Raw genomic sequence first — 22,528 nt, forward strand, 5'->3', positions numbered from 1 at the left:
CCGCTCCCGGCCTGTCCGCGTTCTACTCACGCTCGGGGCTCCTCGAAGCTCCGCGGCTCTAACCGCATCGGGTCCCAGCCCCGCGGGCGGCGGCGGCGGCGGCGCCGAGGGAGAGGAGAGCGGGCGGCACAGCCCCCGCCTCCCGGCCCCTCTCCCCCGCCGCTCCGGAGCTGCCCGGCCGGGCCCGAGCCCTGCCTCGCCGGCGGCCCCAGCCCCAGCGGCCGCGGCGGCAGCAGCCCGAGACCTCAGCGGCCGCAGCGGCGGCACCGGAACTGCCGCTTTCTCCTTCTCGCTGCCTCTCCTAGCTAGCCCCCGCCACACGCCCCCGCCCCCGTCTCCTTTCTCTGTCACCCCTGTTTTTTTTTTCCTTTTGTTTCCAGAATAAACTTTATTGGTCTCTTTTTCCGCTCACATCGTGTAAACAAACAACGAACTCTTCCCCACCCCCTCGACTCCCCCCTCCTCGGGTAGAGGAGGGTAAGAGATGAGGAGGGGCCGAGCCTACTGTGCCCCGGAAGCAGAGGACCAAACGAGGGGAAGTGAAACTGCGGAGACCAGGAGGGGGAAGTGGGCAAATCGGGTAACAGTGTGCCAGTGCGCCTGCGCGTTGGTTTTGTGCCCGAAGTTTGAGTGGCTTTGTGGCTCATTTTCGTGCCGCGCTGGTATTTAACGCTGTCGTCTTTTGCAGTGGCGAGGGTGTTTTGCCATCTTGTGGAGGCATAGGTGTACGAACAGCAGGGATGCGCCTATCTGTTTCTACGAGCTGTAGGGCTGGGTTGAGATATAGAAAGGCGTATAGGGAGCAAGCGGGTCCATTCACTTTTACGCCCATAGAGGAAATGAGACTCTCGTCTAGGGGAGAGGGGAGGGAACGTAGTGGCTAACCGCCTCCGTCAGTGGCTAACCAGAAATGGATATCGATACTAGAAAGAAGGCCTTTACAAAACGTTGCTTCGCGTCCTTTTGCCAACGTAAGGTTAAGTTGTAGCCCATCCCGAAAGAGGAATGCGCTGCCATAGCCCTCTGCGATACTTTGACTCACTCAGGGAGACCTTTTGCAATGTCCTTTTTTCAGATCTGAATCAGCTTGTAGGATTCCATTCTGACCATTCAGAACACGTGCTTTTTTCGCTTAGTGCCCACGGAGACTTTAGAAAAACCATTTGGGTTCCAGATTCGATGCAGGGTGGTGGTTTAATATTGCGTGCCATAGAAGCTTCTTTTTGCTGGAGAGTAATAGGATCTGTTACGTTTTGAGATCACCACTGATAAGGGTCAGGTTTTAGGCGTGTTTCTCCCCCTAGCGGCCTTTCATTGTATTAAAAAGACGTGGAAACAGTGATTAGCAGAAATCTGCAATACAAGTCCTCAAACTCGGGCCCTCTCTTGCATTTTAAGTAGAGGACTTGAAAGTGACCCGCCCTGGAGATGTTACAGTCCAGCTTGTCATTCAGTGCAGAAAGCTGACCGATAACCAGTTTTGCTCAAACACCACACATCCTTACCAATCCTAAAAAAGAACCATTCCTTTATGTGGTCATAGTTTCGTTTGACTGTGTTTCTGTATTTCCTGTGCTTTCTCTCTTTTCTTAAGCTCTGGTTTTCATCTCATATTTCACGGGTCTAAGTTTCTAAATATTTTTCTTGAACCAGTGTTTTTCAGCACTTTCAGAACACTGTGTTACTGAAGAGAAAGGAATTTAAACAAACCAAAAAAAGCAATGATATTGAATTACTACTCAAAGGAAACATTAAGGCAGCATTTCCCAAATCTGTGTTCCCAGGCCCAGAGTTTAGTGAGATCTTAATAGGTGGTCCTTAGTGGGGGAAAATTGCGGTAAATACATGTTTTTTTCTAAAATTTATTTTAATAGATGGTACATGCGTTATATGATTTTTGTTATGTGATAACCTGCCTTTTGGGCTTCCCTGATACCTCAGTTGGTAAAGAATCCGCCTGCAATGCAGGAGACATTGGTTAGATTCCTTGGTCAGGAAAATCCACTGGAGAAGGGATAGGCTACCCACTCCAGTATTCTTGGGCTTCCCTGTTGCTCAGCTGGTAAAGAATCTACTTGCAATGTGGAAAACCTGGGTTCGATCCCTGGGTTGGGAAGATCCCCTGGAGACCGGAAAGGCGACCCTCTCCAGTATTCTGGCCTAGAGAATTCCATGGACTGTATAGTGCATGGGGTCACAAAGAGTCCGACAGGACTGAGTGACTTTCACGTTCTTCCACTTTTCAATCTGCCTTTAAGAAATTACGTGTCACAACATGTGTCATGCTTCCCAGTGGCGCTGGCGGTAAAGAACCTGCTTGCCAGTGCAGAAGACTTGAGACTCAGGTTCCATCCCTGGGTTGGGGAGATCCCCTGGAGGAAGGTATGGCAATCCAGTCCAGTATTCTTGCCTGAAGAATCACATGGACAGAGGAGCCTGGTGGACTGCAGTCCATGGTGTCGCAAAGAGTCGGACACAACTAAAGCAACTTAGAACGCAAGCAGTTCACAACAGAAAATGTTATACCTGGTACTTGTATGCTTACTCAATGGTACAGGATTAACGTTTACTGCTGAAGTCACAATTGCTGTATTTGGTTTATATGGTGACCATTGATATGTTGTCTGCTTTATCTTGCTTCTGAAGGTGTCTGCACTGTTCTTCAGCGTTTATGTTAGGCCTCTATATGATGAAATGTGTTGCTTAAGGTCTTGAGACTGAAAGAAGAATGTTTTACAGGAATAATTGAAATTGTGATTCTCAGACTGTAAGACAAAAAAAAAAAATGGAATACTTTAGAATTAAAGAGCTGTTTTCTAAAGTAAAGAGGTAGAATGTCCAAGGTGACACTGTTGTTCCATTCTAACACATTGGAGGTATTTAATAATAGTTACTTGCCTTTTGGTTTTTTTCCATTGAAAATAAAGATAACTGATACTCAAATGTGTATTGTGCACTGAAACATACTCTGTAACAAACACTGAAATTACAGCTACGCTTTGAAGTCATTTGGAAACAAGAGTCAACTTGATTATGAAGCAATATACTCTGGATTTATAAAATTGACAAGTCAAACAATAAAAACACACCAAAGGAAAACAAAAATGAACTACCATGTAGCACTTACTAGTTTGGTTATGATCAGAAAACATACTTTTTAAGATTTCAGTTCTTTTCTATTTGTTAAGGTTTATTTTGCTTGAGTATCTTGGTAAATGTCCTTTTGTTGCTTACTCGCTAAGTCGTGTCTGACTCTTTGCAATTCCTTGGACTGCAGCACGTCAGGCTTCTGTCTTTTAACTGTCTGGGAATTTGCTCAAATTCATGTCCATTGAGTCGGTGATACTATCCAGCTGTCTCATCCTCCATTGCCCCCTTCTCCTCCTGCCCGCAATCTTTCCCAGCATCAGGGTCTTTTCCAATGAGGCAGTTCTTTGCATCAGATTGCCAAAGTATTGGAGCTTCAGCTTCAGCATCTGTCCTTCCAATGAATATTAAGGGTTTGATCTCCTTGCTGTCCAAGGGATTCCTGAGAGTCTTCTCCAGCACTGCAGTTCAGAAGCATCAGTTCTTCAGCCCTCAACCTTCTTTATGCTACAATTCTCATATCTGTACATGACTACTGGAAAAACCATAGTTTTGACTATATGGACTTTATTGGCAAAGTGATAGCTCTGTTTTTTAATATGATGTCTAGGTTTGTGGCAATCCACTCCAGTACTCTTGCCTGGAGAATCCCATGGACACAGGAGCCTGGTAGGGTGCAGTCCGTGGGGTCGCTAAGAGTTGGACACGGCTGAGCGACTTCACTTTCACTTTTCACTTTAATGCATTGGAGAAGGCAATGGCAACCCACTCCAGTACTCTTGCCTGGAGAATCCCACGGATGCAGGAGCCTGGTGGGCTGCCGTCTACGGGGTCGCACAGTCGGACACAACTGAAGTGACTTAGCTAGCTGCTGCTAGGTTTGTCATAGCTTTTCATCCAAGAAGTAAGTATCTTTTAATTTCATGGCTGCAGGCACCATCCACAGTGATATTAGAGCCCAAGAAAATAAAATCTGCCACTGTTTCCATTTTTCCCCATCTATTTGCCATGAAGTGATGGGACCAGATGCCATGATCTTGGTTTTTTTGAATGTTTTTAAGCCAGCTTTTTTGCTTTCCTCTTTCAGTTTCATCAAGAGGCTCTTTAATTCTTCTCTTTCTGCCATTATGGTGGTGTCATGTGCATATATGAGGTTGCTGATATTTCTCCTGGCAATCTCGATTCTTGCTTGTGATTCGTCCAGCCTGGCATTTCACATGATGTACTCTGCATCTAAGTTAAATGAGGAGGGTGACAATATACAGTCTTGACAAACTCCTTTCCCAATTTTGTACCAGTCAGTTATTTCGTATCTGGTTCTAACTGTTGTTTCTTGATCTGCACACAAGTTTGTACCCCTATAACAGAACATTTTATGTGTGTTATTGGGTGCAATGTTCTATGTCAATCATGGCAAGTTAGTTGATAATGTTAGGTCTTCTATATCCTTACTGGATTTCTGCAGTAGTTCTATCAGTTTCTGAGAGAAGAGCATTGATGTCTCCAGCTATAATTGTGGCTTTGTCTATCTCTCCTTTCACTTCTGTGTGTTTTTGCTTTACATATCTTAAAGCTCTCTTGTTAGCTGTATATACATTTAGACTTATGTGTTTTTGATGAATTGACTCTTTATCATTATGTGCTATCTTAATCCCTTGTAATATCCTTGACCTGAAATCTATTTTTTCTAATATTAATGTAGTCACTCCACCTTCTTTGGTTAGCATTTGCATGATATATGTATTTCCTATCTTTTATTTATCTATATTGTTATATTTAAAATGAATTACTTGTAGACAACACATAAGACTCTCTTTTTAATCCAGTCTGACAATCTCTGAAATTTCTGTAATTTAATATTAATATAATTGTTGATAAGATTGTATTTAGGCCTACTATTTTATTGTTTATTTTCTGTTTGTTCTATATATTTTTCTATTTCTACTTTCCTACCTTTTTATGGATTATTTGAATATTTTTATTAGTACATTTTAATTAGTTGGTATATTGCCTTTTTGGATACAAATATCTCTTTGTATTTTTTTAAATAGTTGCTCTGTCTTACAATATATATACATAAGCTTTCACAGTCCACTGAGTGTATTACATCACTTCAAGTAAAATGTGGAAAGACTCCTTGCAGTCACAGAGGTCCCTCTTTGCTTCACTCACTGATCTTTAAGGTATAATTGGTATATGTATAAATTTATATATGCGGAAACCCCCTTAGATAATTTTATAAGTTTTGCTTTCAATAGTTAGCCAGGCATACTGTATTTTATCATGTTTCATTTTATTGTACTTTGCAAATATATCCTTTCTTTTTTTTTTTTACAAATAGAAGGTTTGTGATAACCATGAGTTAACAAGTATATTGGTGCCATTTTTACAATAGCATTTGCTTACTCCATGTCTCTGTGTCACATTTTGGTAATTCTCATGATATTTCAAATTTTTTCAGTATTATTATATTGTGATCTGTGTTCTGTGATCTTTGTTGTTACTGCTCTCATGGAAGGCTTAGATTATGGTTAGCATATTTTAGTAATAAAGTATTTTAAAATTAAGCTATGCAGTAGTACATTTTTGATATGCTATTGCACATTTAATAAACTATAATATTTCATGTAAACAGAACTTTAATATGCAGTTGGAAACCAAAAAATTGATTTGACTTGCTTTATCGTGATATTTGCTTTATTGAGGTGGTTTAGAACTGAACCTAAAATATCTCTAAGACATTCCTGTACATATTTTAGAGAGCCTATGTGGAAAAAAAATAATCTTTTTGACTTACCCATCCATTTCCATTTCTCTTCTTTCGTTCCTGAAAACCCAGGTTTCCTTCTGGTATTATTCACTTTTCAGTCAGTTCAGTCACTCAGTTGTATCCGACTCTTTCTGACCCCATGGACTGCAGCACGCCAGGCCTACCTGTCCATCACCAACTCCCAGAGTTTACTCAAACTAATGTCCATTGAGTCGGTGATGCCATCCAACCATTGCGTCCTCTGTTGTCCCCTTCTCCTCCTGCCTGCAGTCTTTCCCAGCACCAGGGTCTTTTCAAATGAGTCAGTTCTTCACATCAGGTGGCCATAGTATTGGAGTTTCAGCTTCAGCATCAGTCCTTCCAAAGAATATTCAGGACTGATTTCCTTTAGGATTAACTGGTTTGATCTCCTTGCAGTCCAAGGAATTCTCAAGAGTCTTTTCCAACACCACAGTTCAAAAGCATCAGTTCTTCGGCACTCAACTTTCTTTATCGTCCAACCCTCACATCCATACATAACTACTGGAAAAACCATAGCTTTGACTAGAGACGGACCTTTTTTTGCAAAGTAATGTCTCTACTTTTTAATATGCTGTCTAGGTTGGTCATAACTTTCCTTCCAAGGAGTAAGCATCTTTTAATTTCATGGCTGCAATCACCATCTGCAGTGATTTTGGAGCCCAAAAAAATAACGTCTGACACTGTTGCCACTGCTTCCCATCTATTTCCCATGAAGTGATGGGACCGGATGCCATGATCTTCGTTTTCTGAATGTTGAGCTTTAAGCCAACTTTTTCACTTTCCTTTTTCGCTTTCATCAAGAGGCTCTTTAGTTCTTCACTTTCTGCCATAAGGGTGGTCTCATCTGCAGATCTGAGGTTATTGATATTTCTCCCAGCAATCTTGATTCCAGCTTGTGCTTCATCCAGCCCAGTGTTTCTCATGATGTACTATGCATATAAGTTAAATAAGCAGGGTGACAATATACAGCCTTGACATACTCCTTTCCCAATTTGGAACCAGTCTGTTGTTCCATGTCCAGTTCTAACTGTTGCTTCCTGACCTGCATACAGGTTTCTCAAGAGGCAGGTCAGGGGGTCTGGTATTCCCATCTCTTTCAGAATTTTCCATAGTTTGTCATGGTCCACACAGTCAAAGGCTTTGTCATAGTCAACAAAGCAGAAGTAGATGTTTTTCTGGAACTCTTTGGCTTTTTATATGATCCAATGGATGTTGGCAATTTGATCCCTGGTTCCTCTGCCTTTTCTAAATCCAGCTTGAACATCTGGAATTTCACGGTTCACGTACTGTTGAAGCCTGGGTTGGAGAATTTTGAGCATTACTCTGCTAGCGTATGAAATAAATGCAATTGTTTGGTAGTTTGAGCATTCTTTGGCATTGCCTTTCTTTGGGATTGGAATTTTTACTTTTAGCCTGAAGAATTTACTTTAGTGTTTCTTTTACAGCAGGCCTGCCATTTGACACACTCTCTTAGTTTTCCTTCACTAGAGAATATTTTTATTTTGTTTTTATTCCTGAGGAATATACTCATTGGTTATAGAATTCTGATTTAACAGCATTTTTCCCCTTATGACTGTGGTCATTCAGATATCCATTGTTTCCCCCTTATATGTAATTTGTCTAGAAAATTTTCTCTAGATTATTTCAAGATTTTACATTTTTTGAGTCCAACGGTTTGATTATGATGTACTGAAGGGTTTTCTTGTTTGTTTTGTTTTTGTTTGAGTTTATTCTATTTGGGTTTGCTGAGATCTTGAGTTTGAAAATTTATGTAATTCACTAAATTTGGGATGTTTTCAGCAGTTATTTCTTCATGTATTTTCCTGCCAATTTGCTTCTCCTTTTCTGGGAATCCAGTGATGAGAATGTTAGACATTTTGAAGTTGTCCTCCATCTCTCTAAGACTCTGTTCCTTGTTTTGATCTTTTTTCTCTCTCTTGTCCATACAGGATAATTTCTATTGACCTGTCTTTCAGTTCACTTACTTTTATCTCTTTTATATTCATTTCTGCTTTTGAGCCCATCTAGGAAATTTTAAAATTTCTGATATTATATTTTTCAATTTTTAGTTTTCTAATTGGCTCTTTTTTATGGTTTCTCTTTCTCTGCTGCTGCTGCTCCTGCTAAGTCACTTCAGTAGTGTTCGACTCTGTGCGACCCCAGAGATGGCAGCCCACAAGGCTCCCCCGTCCTTGGGATTCTCCAGGCAAGAACACTGGAGTGGGTTGCCATTCCTTTCTCCAATGCATGAAAGTGAAAAGTGAAAGTGAAGTCACTGAGTCTTGTCTGATTTTTAGCGACCCCATGGACTGCAGCCCACCAGGCTCCTCCGTCCATGGGATTTTCCAGGCAAGAGTACTGGAGTGGGGTGCCATTGCCTTCTCTGCTAAGAACCTGTATTTTCTCATTCATTTCAAATTTTTGTCTTTAGCTTAAAGAGCATAGTTACTAATATGCCTTACAGGTATTTTTATGAGGTTCAATGGTGAGAAACAGCTCTTCAGGGAAAAATACTCAGTTTTACAGTATTAAAAAATTAAACATTGTTAGAAAGACAAATTTTGCATGTAGACCACAAAGAATAACAATTTTCTTATACTTAATAGCTATGATTAAAATTAATTCTGCAGCTGCAAAGATACTTTCAGTGCCATTGTTCAGTTCAGTTCAGTCGCTCAGTTGTGTCCGACTCTTTGCGACCCCATGAATCGCAGCACGCCTGGCCTCCCTGTCCATCACCATCTCCCGGAGTTTACCCAAACTCATGTCCATTGAGTCAGTGATGCCATCCAGCCATCTCATCCTCTGTCGTCCCTTTCTCCTCCTAACCCCAATCCCTCCCAACATCAGGGTCTTTTCCAATGAGTCAACTCTTCGCATGAGGTGGCCAAAGTATTGGAGTTTCAGCTTCAGCATCAGTCCTTCCAATGAACACTGAGGACTGATCTCCTTTAGGATGGACTAGTTGGATCTCCTTGCAGTCCAAGGGACTCTCATGAGTCTTCTCCAACACCACAGTTCAAAAGCATCAGTTCTTCAGCACTCAGCGTTCTTCACAGTCCAACTCTCACATCCATACATGACCACCGGAAAAACCATAGCCTTGACTAGATGGACCTTTGTTGGCAAAGTAATGTCTCTGTTACTTCCAAGGAGTAAGCGTCTTTTAATTTCATGGCTGCAATCACCATCTGCAGTGATTTTGGAGCCCCAAAAAATAAAGTCTGACACTGTTTCCACTGTTTCCCCATCTATTTCCCATGAGGTGATGGGACCAGATTGTAGAATCTACTATTTGAACACTACTTTGTTTAAATGTTTCTACCTAAGAAACAACAGGAATGTTTGTATTGGGAATCCCTTATATTAGTTAAAGCAGTTGTATTAGAAGGGTAGTATCATGAGGTTCTAATACAAGGGACATTAAAATATTGAGTAAGACAAATCTTTTAATATAGCTAAGTGATTTTCAGTGCACCCTAACTCAGGAATACTGAATGTTGAAAGACATGCAGTTCATTTTCTTTTTCACTTTGGTGTGCCATTCTCATGTGAAACAAGATTTTTATATCGTGCCACAATAAAAACAAATTATAGGAATAGATTCAATTTTGCTGTAAAAGCATCCATTTAAACGACATCATTCCTGATAGTACATAGGTGCTATATGATAATAAGGCAAAAATTACTGTTCTCACTTAAATGTTGGCAATTGTAATTTTTGAAATACTGTTTCACTCAAATATTATTTTTACTCTTTAAAAATAATACATAAAAATAGGACTTCCCTGGCAGTCCAGTGGTTAAGACTCCATGTTTCTACTGCAGGGGGCCGTGCATGGATCAACCCCTGGTGGGAGAACTAAAATTCCACATGCCTGCCATGTGACATGGCCAAAAACAAACAACAAAAAATGATAATAAAGAAATGTGTAAAGGAAAAAAATTGAGTCTCCCTAAAAGATTAAAAAAGGTCATTTTTACTTTGGTATACCTCCCAGCATTTTGTCTTTTAGTCTTTTTTTTTTTCATGATATATTTATACACAAAACTTGTTTTAAAATTTGTATAGAATAAATAGTCAAAAATCAGAATACCATAGATGTCCTTCAATAAATGCATGGTTAAAGAAACTGGTACACCCATGACATGTAATATGAATCAACAATAAAAAGGAACAAACTGCTGATACACACAACTTGAATGAAGATTGAGGTTCATGTTCTTTGGTAAATGACTTATTCTACCTCTTGGTCATTTTTCTAGTCTCTTCACTTATTTGAAATGCTGTATTTATCATATAAAAAATTCCTGTATACCTCTGAATCTATTTCTGAACTTTACTCTGTTCCATTAATCTCTCTGTCTATGCTAGCATGGAAGTATTTGAATCATGATAGCTTTATTATTCACTTTGTTATCTGAAAGATCAATTTTGCTCTCATTATTCTCTCCAAAAATGTACTGGCTAATCTTTTTGAGAAATTTTAAATTCAGAAAAGTACAAAAAAAATTATACAACACCCATTTTCCTTCTACCCAGAATTAACAATTATTTAACAGTCTGTTTTATCTGAGCGAAATTTATTGTTTCACATCTAATAAATAAAATACTACAATAAAGATAAGTATTATTGATCCTCTATCCAAGCTTAATTCTTTCATCCCTAGAACCAGCCACTATTTTTATTTTATTTTTTAAAACTGGAAAATAATTACATATTTCAGAATATTTTAAATAAACAATGGGAAAGGCCATATAATTACTGGAAAGCCATTCTTTTTTAATTTAAATTTATTTTTAATTGGAAGATAATTGCTTTACAATATTGTGTTGGTTTCTACCATATATCAACATGAATCACTCATGGGTAGACATGTATTTCCTCCCTCTTGAACCTCCCTTCCACCTCCCACCCCAACCCACCCTCTAGGTTGTCACACAGCACCAGATTTGAGCTTTCTGTGTCATACAACAAATTTCTACCAGCTGTCTAATATTACATATGGAAATGTATATGTTTCAATACTGTTCATGGGGTTCTCGAGGCAAGAATGCTGGTGTGGTTTGCCATTCCCTTGTCCAGTGGATCACATTTTATCAGAAGTCTCCATAATGATCCGTCTGCCTTGGGTGGCCCTGCACAGCATGGCTCATAGCTTCACTGAGTTACTCAAGTTCCTTCACCACAACAAGGCTGTGGTCCGTGAAGGCATGAAACACATTGCTGACAAAGATCTGTTTGGTCAAAGCTATGGTTTTCCAATAGTCATGTACAGATGTGAGAGTTGGACCATAAAGAAGGCTGAGTACCAAAGAACTGATGCTTTCAAATTGTGGTGCTGGAGAAGACTCTTGAGAGTCCCTTGGGCTGCAAAAAGATCAATCCAGTCAATCCTGAAGGAAATCAACCTGAATATTCATGGGAAGGACTGATTCCAAAACTGCAGCTCCAATACTTTGGCCACCTGATGTGAAGAACTGACTCCTTAGAAAAGACCCTGATGCTGGGAAAGATTGAAGGCAGGGGTATGAGATGTGGCAAGAGGCAAAAGGGTGACAGAGGATGAGATGGTTGGATGGCATCACGGACTTGATGGACATGAGTTTGAGCAAGCTCTGGGAGTTGGTGATGGACAGGGAAGCCTGGCATGCTGCAGGCTATGGAGTCGCAAAGAGTTGGACATGACTTAGTTACTGAACAACAACAAATATATGTTTCAGTGCTGCTCTCTCAATTCATCCCACCTCTCCTTCCCCACCTGTGTCCACAAGTCTGTTCTCTGTCTGTGTCTCCATTGCTGTCCTGCAGATATGTTCATTAGTATCATCTTTCTAGATTCTACATATGCGTTAATATATGATATTTGTTTTTTTCTTTCTGACTTACTTCACTCTGTATAATAGGCTCTAGGTTCAGCAGCATTGCAAATAATGCTGTAATAAACACTGGAGTGCATCTGTGCTAAGTTGCTTCAGTTGTGTCTGACTTTTTGTGACCCTATGGACTGTAGCCTGATAGGTTCCTCTGTCCATGAGATCCTCCACTTAAGAATACTGGACTGGGTTGCCATGGCCTCCTGCAGGGGATCTTCCTAACCCAGGATTGAACCCATGTCTCTTATGTCTGTTGCATTGGCAGGTGGATTATTTACCACTAGTGCCACCTGGGAAACCTCAAACACTGGGGTACATGTATCTTTTTCAATTATGGTTTCCATAGGATATATGCCCAGTAGTGGGATTGTTGGGTCATATGGTAGTTTTATTCCTACCTTTTAAAGGAATCTCCATACTGTTCTCTGATAGCTCAGTTGTTAAAGAATCCCCCTGTAATGTGGGAGACCTGGGCTTGATCCCTGGGTTGGGAAGATCCCCTGGAGAAGGAAAAGGCTACCCACTCCAGTATTCTGGCCTGGAGAATTCCATGGACTGTATAGACCATGGGTTCACAGAGTTGGACACTACTGAGTGACTTTCACTTTCCATACTGTTCTCCATGGTAGCTGTATCATTTTGAATTCCCACCAACAGTGCAAGGAGGATTCTCTTTTCTCCACATTCTCTCCAGCATTTATTGTTTGTAGATTTTTTTGTTGATGGCCATTCTTACTGGTGTGATGTGATACCTCATTGTAGTTTTGATTTGCATTTCTCTAATATGGAGTGATGTTGAGCATCTTTTCGTGTGTTTATTAGCCATCTGTATGTCTTCTTTGGAGAAATGTCTGTTTAGGTTTTCTGCCCACTTTTTGATTGGGTTGTTTGTTTTTCTGCCAACTGCTATTTTTAAATTGGTATTTTTTTCTTCTTAGTTTTATTCTAAAATTCTATATTTTTATACTTTACTTACCTATATCTGGGAACATGGAATAGTATTATTATCTTAAAATTATTTTGAACAATAGTGTTTTGGTACATTTATAGCCATTTTTACTCAACTTTATCGTTTTGAGATCTGTCTGTCTGTCTTGGTATATAGCAACCTAGTTTATTTATTTTAAAGGCCTGCCACACTCCCAACTCCTGTATTCATTTGACTTGCTTGATCACTTTCAAGTCTTTATTCAAAAATTTATTTCCTTGAACACCTTTTTAAAAGTTAAACACACACTCCTTCCCGGGACTTCTGTTACCCTTCCAAGCTTTGTTTTTTTCCATAACTCTTATTGCCATCCAACAAATTATGTACTTTTTTGTTTATTATATGCCTCCTTCTACTAGAATGTAAACTATTTTAGTCTGTATCCATTACTGTTATGTTTCTAGTTTTAAGAACAGTGCTTGGCATATAGTAGCCACTTCATAAAGCATGTGCTGAATGAACCAATGAATTTTAGTGATATGTCAATAAATGTTCAAATTCTTTTCAATTTTTCCAAATTATAAGAAATACTGCTTTGGATATCCTTCTAAGGCTCATACATGAATGTAAATTTCTAGGTAGTAGTGTGCCTATGTTTTCAATTTTGCTGAACTGCTAAATTGCTTTCCCCAGTTGCTATACCAATCTACCATCCTCAGCTCAGTTCAGTCGCTCAGTCGTGTCTGACTCTTTGCGACCCCATGAATCACAGCACTCCAGGCCTCCCTGTCCATCACCAACTCCCGGAGTCCACTAAGACTCACATCCATCGAGTCAGTGATGCCATCCAGATATCTCCTCCTCTGTCATCCCCTTCTCCTCCTGCCCCCAATCCCTCCCAGCATCAGAGTCAACTCTTTGCATGAGGTGGCCAAAGTACTGGAGTTTCAGCTTCAGCATCATTCCTTCCAAAGAACACCCAGGGCTGATCTCCTTTAGAATGGACTGGTTGGATCTCCTTGCAGTCCAAAGGACTCTCAAGAGTCTTCTCCAATCCTACCAGTTGCAAATTACCCTTTACCTTTTGTAACAATTTTTCACATAAGTTTTTTCATGTAAGAAGTTTTAACTTTTGCTAATCTATTTAGTAAAAACTGAGTAAAAAATTGAATAAAAAAATCAATTTATTTTCTTTTACATTGTTATTCATGAGCTTTCTTTTGCTCCTATTTTTTAAAAAACATTTAGCAATTTAAACATGCACATAGTTTAAAAAATGTAATATTGAAAAGATTATATATAAAACAGTAGTTCCCCATGCCTTCTACCTTGTGATTAGTATTATAGATCTACTTTGAAATTTCTTTTTTTTTTATTTTGCAATTTATTGACTTAGCTCTTTTACATAGATATACATACACCCTTTCTTCCCCTCTTTTCGTACACTCGAGGTAATTATAATTTTAACTTAAGGATCAATATTTACATTGCTGCTGCTGCTAAGTCACTTTAGTTGTGTCCGACTCTGTGTGACCCCATCGACGGCAGCCCACCAAGCTCCTCTGTCCCTGGGATTCTCCAGGCAAGAACACTGGAGGGGGTTGCCATTTCCTTCTCCAATGCATGAAAGTGAAAAGTGAAAGTGAAGTCGCTCAGTCGTGTCCAACTTTGTGACCCCATGGACTGCAGCCTACCAGGCTCCTCCGTCCATGGGATTTTCCAGGCAAGAGTACTGGAGTGGATTGCCATTGCTGGCCACATTAACATTGTTAACTGCATTGCCAAGTAGTACATACTTTTCTGTCTTGAAAAGCTTATAATTTTTCTTGAAGAAAATAATTACATCATTTATCAAATGTATAAATTTTCTTTGCACCTATTTTTACAATTTTTTCCAATTATATATCAGTTCTGTCATATACCTAATACTAGTTCTCTTCATCTAGTGATCAGAAACATCTGATGACTGGGACTTCCCTGGTTGTCCAGTGGTTAGGGCTTCGCCTTCCAAGGCAGAGGATGGAGGTTCAATCCCTGTTTGGGGAACTAAGATCCTACATGACCCAAGGCCAAAAAACCAAAACATAAAACACAGGTAATACTGTAACAAATGCAGTAAAGCTTTTAAACAAATGGTCCACATTTTTAAAGTCTTAAAAAAAAAAATCTGGATAATCTACTAACTCCACTTGTTTTTTTCTGAGACCTCATCCTGGAGTCCTTCATCCTCCTTTTCCAGTTCACACTGGTTACTTCCTAGGCTCCTGCAGTCTGTCATCTGGGGACTTCCCTCTGTAATTTCCTGTTTTAGAGTCCTTGTTTCCTGGATCCCGTGCTTTCCTTGATTACAGCCTTATTTCAGAGCTTCTTGAGAAAAGGCAAATGGGAAGTAAATTCTTTGAGATCTCGGATATCTGAAAAGGTTTTCATTCTACCATAGTGATTTTCATCCCTGGTTGCATATTGGAATTACATGGGAGAGCCTTAAAAAACAAAAGCAGCATCTTTTCAGATTGTGCCTCAGACCAACTAAATGAGAATTCTGATACTAAGATTGAATTATTTCCCCAGGAGATTCTATTGTGATGCTAGGGTTGAAAACCCTTAAACTCCAAATGAAGGTTTAGGTGGATGTGGCAGGCTGAATTCTAAGATGGTCCTCGAGATTTCCCTCCCCTGATGCATAATACCCTTCTGTTGAGTGTGGATGGTACTAGTACATATGATGGGGTAGTATTCCCATGAATAACTTACTCATAAATTGACTTTGAGTGAATAAAAAGAGGGATTATCCTGACTGAGTCTTACCTAATTAGGTGAGTCCTTTAAGAGATGTTCTCCTACTGGCCTTGAAGATGAAGCAAATTGTTATACTGCGAGAGGAGGGAGCCATATATATAGCATGACATGGGGGAAAGCTATTAGGAGCTAAGAGCAGTCCCAGGCTGACAGCTGGTAACAAAACAAGGACTTTGGTCCTATAATGTCAAGGAACTGACTTCTGCCTATTGCTCAAATGAGATCGAAAAAGGACTTTTAAATTTCAGGGGACAGCAGAGCTTCAGCTGACTCTTTCATTACAGCTTTGTAAGACCCTGAACAAGAAACCCAACTACTCTGTGCTCAGGCTTTTCACCTACATAAACAATGAGATAATAAATGGGTGACTGAGATTATGGCAATTTGCTCTGCAGCAATAGAAAACTGATGATATAGCTGCGTACAGTATTCTGGGAGGGAAATCACGTTCCCTGTGAATTTTAGGAGGATGCTCCATTTGTTTCTAACTACATTGCTGTCATGAAATTAGATACCATTCTAATCTCCATTCTTTTGGAGTCATGTGTGAGTATATTTCACAGAATACATCCCTTTACCATTAAATACTGAAGTGTGTGTGTCATAAAAACAAAGACATTCACTTAAATAGCAGCAGTGAAGTTATGAAAATCTAGAAATTTCACTTTGTCACAATACTTTTATCTACAGGTTTTATTAAAATTTCACCAATTATTCCTATTAATGTCCTTTGTAACATTTTAAAAAGTGACCAGGATCCAACCCAGGGTTACACATTGCATTTGATTTCCAAGTTTTTAATGTCTCTTTAATAATGAACAGTTCCTTAGCATTTCTTTTTATTTTACGACATTGAAACTGACATTGTATTTTATGACATTTTTTTAAACAACAGGTCAGTTGTTTTGTAGAATGTCCCTCAATTTGGGGTTGTCTGACGTTTCATCATACTTTGATTCAGGTTATACATTTTTGGCAGGAATACTGTTAGTTTGATGCAAACATAATTGTGGTTTCTGACCATGAATTTTAAATCCTTGTAACTAGGCTCAAACACAACTATATTAATCAAAATAGCAACTGTTTTAATCAACACATTTTTGCTAATGAGAAATAAGTTTATTTATTCCTGTAGCATAAAAATCCATGCTTTGGGTTTCAGTGAACTCTTGGAAGGCATTTTCTGGCTCCTGCTGGTTGTGGAAGCATTTTCCCTGCAAACAGTTTTTGAGATGCTTTAAGAAGTGGTAGTGTTTGGCAAGAGGTTAGGTAAATATGGCAGAAGAGGCAAAACTTAGCGGGTCCAATTCATTCAACTTTTGAAGTGTTGGTTGTGCAATTTGCAATTGGATGTTGTTGTGGAGAAGAATTCTGTTGATCAAGGCCGGCTGCAGGTGTTGCAGTTTTCGGTGTATCTCATCGATTTGCTGAGCATACTTCTCAGATGTAATGGTTTCACCGAGATTCAGAAAACTATACTGGATTAGACTGACCACCAGTGACTAACCACAGCAGACCCCCAAACAGTGACCGTGATCTTTTTTTGGAGCAAGTTTGCCTTTGGGAAGTGCTTTGGAGCTTCTTCTCTGTCCAACCACTGAGCTGGTTATCATGGTTGTTGTATGAAATCCGCTTTTCATTGCACATCACAATCCAATTGTGAAATAGTTCATTGTTGTTGCATACAATAAGAGATGACATTTCAAAATGACTTTTTTTGATTTGTGGTCAGCTCATGAGGCACCTACTTATTGATCTTTTTCACCTTTCCAATTTGCTTCAAATGCTGAATGACCATAGAATCATCAACATTGAGTTCTTCAACAAGTTTTCATTTAGTTGTAAGAGAATCAGCTTCAATGATCATCTCAGTTGGTCATTGTCAACTTCAAATGGCTGGCAACTAGACTCTTCATTTTCAAGGTTCTTGTCTCCTTTGCAAAACTTCTTGAACCACTAAACTGTATGTAGGTTAGCAGTTACTGGGCCAAATGCAATGATGATGTTGCAACTTGTCTCTGCTGTTTTATGACCCATTTTGAACTCAGATAAGAAAATTGCTTGAATTTGCATTTTGTCTAAGATCATTTCCATAGTCTCAGATAAATATAAAATAAACAGCAAGTAATAAGTCATTAACAAAAAAAAATGTAGAGTGGAAAATGTTCATTAAAATGATGTATGACAGCCACTTTTAAGAATGTATTCCAATATCAAACAGCAAATTTCAACAGTGCAAAACCACAATTACTTTTGTACCAACCTAATACATAAATGTTCTTTTTAATACATTTCATCAGGAGATACATGTTGTCAATTTGCCCTATTATTTGTGATATTAACATTTTAAAATTGAAGTATAGTTGGTTTACAATGTTGTGTTAATTACTGCTGTACAACAATGTGATTCAGTTACACACACACACACAGTGATGGTGGTTTAGTTGCTAAGTCATGTCTGATTCTTGTGACCCCATGGACTGTAGCCCACCAGGTTCCTCTGTCCATGGGATTTCTCAGGCAAGAATACCGGAGTGAGTTGCCATTTCTTTCTCCAGGGGATCTTCCTGACCCAGGGATTGAACCTGAGTCTCCTGCACTGCAGGAGGATTCTTTACCACTGAGGCACCTCTGGCATATATATATGTATAAATATATATATACACACACACTTAAAAATATCCTTTCCCATTATGGTTTACCATAGGATATTGAAGGTAGTTCTCTGTGCTATACAGAAGTACCTTGTTGTTTGTCCAGTCTCTATATAAAAGCTTACATCTGCTAACCCCAACCTCCCACTCCATCCTTTTCCCAATCCCCTCCTGCTTGGCAACTACCATGTAATATTAACTTTGGTTGCTTGGTTAAAATGGTATCTTCCAAATCTCTCCACTAAAACTTACTATTTTTCCTTTTATAATCATAAACAATATATGTGAAAAATTTTGACTATATAATTATTCTGTTCTCAAATTACTTCACCTACTAGCTTTAGAATTTTTGTCAATTCTTGCCTGACTCAATTGTCACCATTTTAAAATGTGATCTAAATTAATAGTTTCATTTTTGTTTAAGTGATCTTTTTTTCTCCCTGAGATCCTTTAAACTCACTATTCTAAATGTACTATAATTTATGGTTTTTTGTGCTAGAGTTCAATGATACTGGGGTTATCTTCCTTTATTCATACTCCTGGGTACTCAGTAGCTTCTTTTAATCTGAGAATTCTTGTCCATTGGAAAAACTTATTTTGATTATTTTCTTTTTTCAATTTTCTTCCTTTGGGATTCTTTTTCAGTCAGATATTTATACCTCCTGTATCATTCTACTGTTTTGGTTTTGTTAATATTTCTTATTGTTCAGTCAGTCATGTCCAACTCTTTGTGACCCCATGGACTCCAGCATGCCAGGCTTCCCTGTCCTTCACCCTTTCCCAGAGCTTGCTTAAACTCTTGCCCATTGAATTGATGATGCCATCCAACCATCTTGTGCTCTGTTGCCCCCTTCTCCTCCTGCCTTCTATATTTCCCTACATCAGGGTCTTTTCCAATGAGTCATCTCTTTGCATCAAGCGGCCAAACTATTGGAGCTTCAGCTTCAGCATCAGTCCTCCCAGTGAATATTCAGGACTGATTTCCTTTAGGATTGACTGGATTGATCTTGCTGTCCAAGGGACTCTCAAGAGCCTTCTCCAATACCACAGTTCAAAAGCATCAGTTCTTCAGTGCTCAGCTTTCTTTACATCCAACTCTCATCACATCCGTACATGACTACTGGAAAAAATATAGTTTTGACAATACAGACTTTTGTTGGTAAAGTAATGTCTCTGATTTTTGTTAATATTATCTATATTTTTAATATTATCTGTACTATAGTCTGACTCTTTAATCTTTGCCTTCCTGCACCATTTGGAATGTATCAATCTGATCCCTCTATTGAATTTTTAGTTTTTATGATTATGTTTAAAATTCCACAGAGTTATTTCTTGTCCTCTGATTGTTACTAAAAAAAAAACCCAAAAAACCCTGTTCATAAACTTCTGATTATCAGGGAGTAAGTGGGGAGGAGGAAGGGATAAATTGGACGATTGGGATTGACATATACACATTACTATATATAAAATAGATAACTAATAAGGACCTACTATATAGCACAGGCAACTCTACTCAATACTCTAATGGCGTATATGGGAAAAGAATCTAAAAAAGAGTGGATATATGTATATGCATAACTAATTCACTTTGCTGTACACATGAAATTAACACAAAATTGTAAATCAACTTACTCCAATAAGAAAGTTTTTTTTTAAATCATACACACACACACACACACAATGTTGTCCCTTTACCCATCAATGATCACAACAAATTGCCTGAATGTTTTCTTGCATCTAAATTGGGGTTCCTTCCCCTTACACTCACTCCCCACCTCTATGTATTGTTCATTTCCGTATTTATTACCTGTTAGAAAGTATCCTCTTGAGAGTCCCTTGGACTGAAAGGAGATCCAACCAGTCTATCCTAAAGGAGATCAGTCCTGGCTGTTCATTGAAAGGACTGATGTTGAAGCTGAAACTCCAATACTTTGACCACCTGATGCGAAGAGCTAACTCATTTGAAAAGACCCTGATGCTGGGAAAGTTTGAGTGCAGGAGGAGAAGGGGACGACAGAGGATGAGATGGTTGGATGGCATCACTGACTCAATAGACATGTTTGGGTGAACTCCGGGAGTTGGTGATGGACAGGGAGGCCTGGCGTGCTGCGGTTCATGGGGTCGCAAAGAGTTGGACATGACTGAGTGACTGAACTGAACTGAACTGAAAAAGTGTCCTCAAATGTTCAGTGACCTAGAGTATCCATTTATATTTTAATTAAAACTTTATTTATTTATTTGGCTATGTTGAGTCTTCGTTGCAGCACTCGGGATCTTTGTGGCATCCTGCAGGCTCTTTTGTTGCGCCTATGGCCTCTCTAATTGTGGCTCATGGGGTCAGTAGTTGCAGCATGCAGACTTAGTTGCTCGGTAGCATATGGGACCGTAGTTTCCTGGCCAGGGATTGAATCCATGTCCCTTGCACTGCAAGACAGATTCTTAACCTCTGTACTACCAGGGAAGTCTTTATGTTTAATTTTTTTGTTGTGGACTATTTTTAAAGTCTTTATTGAAACTGCCACAATACTGCTTCTGCTCTATGCCTTGATTCCCTGGCTATAAGGCATGTGGGATCTTAGCTGCCTGACCAGGGCCTGAACCCATACCCCACACACCCAGGAGGTGAAGTCCCAACCACTGGACCATCAGGGGAGTTCTCTCATATATTTATATATAAGTATATAAAATTTATATTTTAGAGTGAGATGCTAAAAAAGCTGAGTGGCAGGCTTCAGAGTAGGGTGATTCAGCTATTAGAATTCCTAGATATTAGTATTAGTATTAGTAAGTAATTGTCCCCAGAGTTAGTCAGTTTCTTAAAAAAAAAAAAAAGGATCCTCTAATCTTCTGCTTGTGAGATATGTGTCTGATTCTTGGAATTCCTACGATGAAGGAAAGATCCTGGCTCCTTACTACTCAGAATTGAGGTTTTTACAACTGCACTGTACTTGCTTTGTCTAAGCATAGGACTTTCTGATTTCAATTTCTTCTGAGACGATAGTGATTTGTCTGTTCTAAAGTGAGGAAATAACCTGTTTTTAAAAAAAAATTTTATTGAGTATAGTTGTTTTACAATGTTGTATTAGTTTTTGCTGTACAGCAAAGTGAATCAGCTATACATATACATACATCCCCTCTTTTTTTATTTTGAATTTTCTTCCCATTTAGGTCATTGCAAAACATTGAGTTCTCTGTCCTATACAGTGGGTTCTCATTAGTTATCTATTTTATGCATAGTATCATTAGCATATATATGTCAATCCCAATCTCCCAATTCATCCCATACTTCTCTTGCTCCTGAAATCTACAAATAATAAATGCTGGAGAGGTTGTGGAGAAAGGGAACCCTCTTGCACTGTTGGAGGGAATATAAATTTGTGCAACCACTATGAAAAAGAGTATGGAAGTTTCTTAAAAAACTAAAACTAGAACTACTATATGACTCAACAGTCCAACTACTGGGCATATACCCAGAGAAAACCATAATTCAAATGACACACACATACCAGTGTTCATTGCAGAACAATTTGCAATAGCCAGGACATGGAAATAACCTAAATGTCCATCAGCAGAGAAATGGATAGAAAAGATTTGGTACATGTATACAATGGAATATTACCAGCCAGAAAAGGAGCGAAACTGGGTCATTTGTAAAGGTGTGGATGGAACTTGAGACTGTCATACTGGGTGAAGCGAATCAGAATGGGAAAAAAACAAATCCTGTATATTAATGCATATATGTGAAATCCAAAAAATTGGTATAGAGAATCCTATTTACAAAGCAGAAGTAGAGACACAGACGTAGAGAACCTACTATTCTAGTTATTCTGCGTACAAATATTTGACCAGTTTCTCTGTTTTCATCCCTGACTTTCATCCCCATAACCAGTGTCTGATTCATCCATATTTTGAGCCTGTCAGGAATTCAGTAAGGTAAATTGACACGCTTCTCTTTGAGAGGCATCTTAACTTGTGGTATCCTCTTCTCTGTTATCGTCTCTGTTGTTTTCCATCTTCCAATAATTTGCTGGTATCATTTGCCACTCTCCTTTTCCCTATTGCCCTCCTTTTCCCTGGAATTTTATTTATAATCTTTTTTAAGAATTCATGTAATGTCATTTTTAGGTGGGACTTTGGAAGAAGAGAACTTTAACTTCTATGATCAATGTGTCATCCATTTGTGTCTATTTTGATTCATTTAGTCTTCTTGATGAACTTATAGTCAGTTTTCCATACTGTACAAAGTCACCTACTCATCCATATGCAATAAAATTGCTTTGAATTTATAGGTTAAATTGAGAGGAACTGATATTTTACAATACTGGAACTTCCATTCTCCATTTATCAAAGTGATCAGTACAAGACATATTTCTAACTGTTTATAGAAAAGA

At 38.9% G+C, this 22,528-nt stretch overlaps 1 protein-coding gene across 2 annotated transcripts in view; it reads right to left on the reverse strand.

The window, feature by feature from the left end:
• The window catches only part of PIK3CA (phosphatidylinositol-4,5-bisphosphate 3-kinase catalytic subunit alpha), a 92,639-nt gene extending 92,336 nt beyond the window's left edge, over positions 1 to 303 (reverse strand). For both annotated transcript variants that reach the window (XM_070791589.1, XM_070791592.1), the window contains exon 1: positions 31 to 303. The gene's annotated coding sequence lies outside the window, so the exon portion shown is untranslated. The remainder of the gene's footprint in view (positions 1 to 30) is intronic.
• Between the last annotated feature and the right edge of the window lie 22,225 nt (positions 304 to 22,528).

This window comes from Bos indicus, chromosome 1 (genome assembly GCF_029378745.1).
Source record: "Bos indicus isolate NIAB-ARS_2022 breed Sahiwal x Tharparkar chromosome 1, NIAB-ARS_B.indTharparkar_mat_pri_1.0, whole genome shotgun sequence".
In the NCBI taxonomy this organism is placed as follows: domain Eukaryota; kingdom Metazoa; phylum Chordata; class Mammalia; order Artiodactyla; family Bovidae; genus Bos; species Bos indicus.